Source organism: Salvelinus sp. IW2-2015, unplaced genomic scaffold (genome assembly GCF_002910315.2).
Source record: "Salvelinus sp. IW2-2015 unplaced genomic scaffold, ASM291031v2 Un_scaffold4185, whole genome shotgun sequence".
NCBI lineage: Eukaryota > Metazoa > Chordata > Actinopteri > Salmoniformes > Salmonidae > Salvelinus > Salvelinus sp. IW2-2015.
Genome location: NW_019945456.1, coordinates 49655 through 54654, shown reverse-complemented (window position 1 = coordinate 54654; position 5000 = coordinate 49655). Strand labels below are relative to the sequence as shown.

At 45.5% G+C, this 5000-nt stretch overlaps 1 pseudogene; it reads right to left on the bottom strand.

Annotated features, from left to right (window-relative positions):
* Positions 1-1627: 1627 nt before the first annotated feature.
* Positions 1628-5000, bottom strand: part of LOC112076994 (ryanodine receptor 2-like) — a 46169-nt pseudogene continuing 42796 nt past the window's right edge.

Genomic DNA, 5000 nt, shown 5'->3' with positions numbered 1-5000 from the left:
TGCTGGTTAGGAGCTGGGTTAGGGGCTGGGTTAGGAGATGGGTTAGGGGCTGGGTTAGAAGCTGGGTTAGGGGCTGGGTTTGGAGATGGGTTAGGAGATGGTTAGGGGTTAGGGGCTGTGTTAGGGGCTGTGTTAGGGGCTGGTTTAGGGGCTGGGTTAGGGGTTAGGGGCTGTGTTAGGGGCTGTGTTAGGGGCTGGTTTAGGGGCTGGGTTAGGAGCTGGGTTAGGATATGGGTTAGGAGCTGGGTTAGGGGTTAGGGGCTGGGTTAGGAGATGGGTTAGGGACTGGGTTAGGGGATGGGTAGCACTCTCTCTCTGCCACCAGAAATATTGGACTGAGTGTCAATATGCACAAATGTACTCAGTCAGTAAGGAAGTGCTAGTCTTAACCTGTGCATATCTATCTTAACATCCTTAACTATATGTTGGTCGAGAATACTGTCATGGAGGTTTACTCTCTCTCTCTCTCTCTCTCTGTCTCTCTCTCTCTCTGTCTCTATTTCTCTCTCTCTCTCTGTGTCTCTCTCTCATCTCTCTCTGTCTTCTCTCTCTGCTCTCTCTCTATTCCGTCTCTCTCTCTATCTCTCTCTGTCTCTCTCGTCTTTCTGCTCTCTATATCCTTCTCTGTCTGTCCTGTCTCTCTCTCGTCTCTCTCTCTATCTGTCTCTCTCTCTATCTCTCTCTATCTGTCTGTCTCTGTCTCTCTATCTGTCCTTTGTCTCTCTCTCTGTCTTTGTCTCTCTCTCTGTCTTTGTCTCTCTCTCTTTCTTTCCTCTCTCTCTGTCTCTCTCTCTCTCTCTCCTGTCTCTCTCTCTCTCTCTCTGTCTCTCTCAATTCAATTCAATTCAATTCAATTCAAGGGGCTTTATTGGCATGGGAAACATGTGTTAACATTGCAAGCAAATGAGGTAGACAATACACAAAAGTGAACAAACAAAACGAATTAAACAGTAAACATTACACATTCAGAAGTTTCAAAACGATAAAGACATTTAACGAGTGTCATATTAAATATATACAGTGTTGTAACAATGTACAAATGGTTAAAGCACACAAGTTAAAATAAGTAAGAGTAAATATGGGTTGTATTTACAATGGTGTTTGTTTTTTCACTGGTTGCCCTTTTCTTGTGGCAACAGGTCACAAATCTTGCTGCTGTGATGGCACACTGTGGAATTTCACCCAGTAGATATGGGAGTTTATCAAAATTGGATTTTGTTTTCGAATTCTTTGTGGATCTGTGTGATCTGAGGAAAATATGTGTCTCTAATATGGTCATACATTGGGCAGGAGGTTAGGAAGTGCAGCTGGTTTCCACCTCATTTTGTGGGGCAGTGTGCACATAGCCTGTCTTCTCTTGAGAGCCATGTCTGCCTACGCGGCTTTCTCAATAGCAAGGCTATGCTCACTGAGTCTGTACATAGTCAAAGCTTTCCTTAGGTTTGGGTCAGTCACAGTGGTTAGGTATTCTGCACTGTATACTCTCTGTTTAGGGCCAAATAGCATTCTAGTTTGGCTCTGTTTTTTGTTAATATCTATCTGTCTCTCTCTCTTCTCGCAGTGTTACATGTTCACATGTACGTGGGCCGTACGGGCAGGTGGGGGCATCGGGTGACCAGATCGAGGATCAGCTGGTGATGAGTATGAGATCTAGCAGGATCATCTTTGACATCACCTTCTCTTCTTCGTCATCGTCATCCTCCTGGCCATCATCCAGGTGAGGGGGTTGGCTGTTTTGGCAACTGATGATGTCAAAAGGCATTAATAAATACATTTGATTGATTGATGGATTGAGGGAGAGGTGGTTGGCTGTTCACGTCAGGAGAGGGCTGAAAGTCTCTGTCTCCCATGATGTCTAGTATTACTGTATCTAGTTGTTATTGACTGGGCTGTGTTGTCTGTCCAGGACAGGACTGACTGTCTCTGTCTCCATGATGTCTAGTATTACAGTATCTAGTTTGTTATTGACTGGGCTGTGTTGTCTGTCGCAGGACAGGAAACTGACTGTCTCCATGATGTTAGTATTACTGTATCTAGTTTGTTATTGACTGGGCTGTGTTGTCTGTCCAGGACAGGACTGACTGTCTCTGTCTCCATGATGTCTAGTATTACTGTATCTAGTTGTTATTGACTGGGCTGTGTTGTCCTGTCCAGGACAGGACTGACTGTCTCTGTCTCCATGATGTCTAGTATTACTGTATCTAGTTGTTATTGACTGGGCTGTGTGTCTGTCCAGGACAGGTATTCTGACTGTCTCCATGATGTCTGCTATTACTGTATCTAGTTGTTATTGACTGGGCTGTGTTGTCTGTCCAGGACAGGACTGACTGTCTCTGTCTCATGATGTCTGTATTACTGTATCTAGTTGTTATAGACTGGGCTGTGTTGTCTGTCCAGGACAGGACTGACTGTCCTCCATGATGTCTAGTATTACTGTATCTAGTTGTTATTGACTGGGCTGTGTTTGTCTGTCCAGGACAGGACTGACTGTCTCTGTCTCCATGATGTCTAGTAATTACTGTATCTAGTTGTTATTGACTGGGCTGTGTTGTCTGTCCAGGACAGGACTGACTGTCTCTGTCTCCATGATGTCTAAGTATTACTGTATCTAGTTGTTATAGACTGGGCTGTGTTGTCTGTTCAGGACAGGACTGACTGTCTCTGTCCATGATGTCTAGTATTACTGTATCTTAGTTGTTTTACTGACTGGGCTGTGTTGTTCTGTTCCAGGACAGGACTGACTGTCTCCATGATGTCTAGTATTAAATGTATTAGTTGTTAATTGACTGGGCTGTGTTGTCTGTCCGGACAGGACTGACTGTCTCCATGATGTCTAGTATTACTGTATCTAGTTGTTATTGACTGGGCCTGTGTTGTCTGTTCGGGCAGGACTGACTGTCTCCATGATGTCTAGTATTACTGTATCTAGTTGTTATATGACTGGGCTGTGTTGTCTGTCCAGGACAGGACTAGACTGTCTCCATGATGTCTCATATTACTGTATCTAGTTGTTATTGACTGGGCTGTGTTGTCTGTCCAGGACAGGATGACTGTCTCCATGATGTTCATATTACTGTATCTAGTTGTTATTGACTGGGCTTGTGTTGTCTGTCCAGGCAGGACTGACTGTCTCCATGATGTCTAGTATTACTGTATCTAGTTGTTATTGACTGGGCTGTGTTGTCTGTCGCACTGTAGGGGCTAAAACAGGCCCTGTCTGTCAGTCTGTCACTGTGTAGGGGCTAATACAGGCCCTGTCTCCTGTCTGTCTGTCTGTAGGGTCTAATACAGGCCCTGTCTGTCTGTATGTCTGTCTGTCTGTCTGTAGGGGCTAATACAGGGCCTGTTTCCTGTCTGTCTGTCTGTCTGTCTGTCTGTAGGGGCTAATACAGGCCCTGTCTCCTATCTGTCTGTCTGTCTCCTGTCTGTCTGTACGGCTGTTGGTCGGTGCAAATACAGGCCTTGTCTCCTGTCTGTCTGTCTGCCTGTAGGGGCTAATACAGACACTTACCACAGGGTAAGACAAGAACAGGTCAAGGACAGAACTAGGTCAAATACAAAAACGAAGGCACACGTAGCCTACATATCAATGCACACAAACTATCTGGGTCCAATAGGAGAGAGGCGTGTGGCGTGTCTTTATCTGGTTTCTGAAACCAGGTTTGATGTTTATTTTAGCAATATGAGATGGAAGGAAGTTCCATGCAATAATGGCTCTATATTATACTGTTGTACGCTTTCTGGAATTTGTTCTGGATTTGGGGACTGTGAAAAGACCCCTGGTGGCATGTCTGGTGGGGTAAGTGTCTGTGTCAGAGATGTGTGTAAATTGACTATGCAAACAATTTGGGATTTTCAACACATGAATGTTTCATTCTGATAGGCTCTGATGGCTGTGCTCCTGCCAATACGACCACAATAGAATCGGTCATTAAGGCATTTCTCAGCCCTGAGTCCCAAATGGCAACCGATTACCACTGTAGTGCACTACTTTAGGCTCGTAGGACTCAACAGTTAGTGCACTATAGAGGGGATAGGGTCCCACAACCCAGATCTTTATTACCGTTACATCTGGGGCTAATTAGACCTGGCCCAGCCAATCAGCAGACCTCGTTCTGACACCACCTTTCTCTGTCTCACCATGTCAGGGAATACTAGCCAATCAGTCAGTAGACCTCGTTCTGACGCCACCTTTCTCTGTCTCACCATGTCAGGGAATACTAGGCAATCAGCAGACCTCGTTCTGACGCCACCTTTCTCTGTCTCACCATGTCAGGGAATACTAGCCAATCAGCAGACCTCGTTCTGACGCCACCTTTCTCTGTCTCACCATGTCAGGGAATACTAGCCAATCAGCAGACCTCGTTCTGACCCACCTTTCTCTGTCTCACCATGTCAGGGAATACTAGCCAATCAGCAGAACTCGTTTCTGACGCCACCTTTCTCTGTCTCACCATGTCAGGGAATACTAGCCAATCAGCAGACCTCGTTTTGACACCACCTTTCTCTGTCTCACCATGTCGGGAATACTAGCCAATCAGCAGACCTGTTCTGACAGCCACCTTTCTCTGTCTCACCATGTCAGGGAATACTAGGCAATTAGCAGCTGCAATCCCAGCAACTAGTGTTTAAATGAGCCCTTTAGCTTAACGAACTGCATCCATCACAGTCTGCCCGTCGGCACGGCAACCAGGTCGTCGGCACGGCAATCAAGTCGACATAAAGGAGGATGAAGTAGTGGGATATAGAACCGGTGACTGAAATGGGGTTCCAGCTGTAGCTGTATGAATGAGGTCAATCACACTTACAGTGACTAACACATTCAGAGATGATATTGTGTTTGTTTACAATGAAGTCAGTGCTGATCTAGGATCAGGTCCTCCTTGTCTATATAATCTGATTCAGTGTGATCGAGAAGACAAACTGATCTAGGATCAGGTCCTCCTTGTCTATATATCTGATTCAGTGTGATCTAGAAGACAAACTGATCTAACGGATAG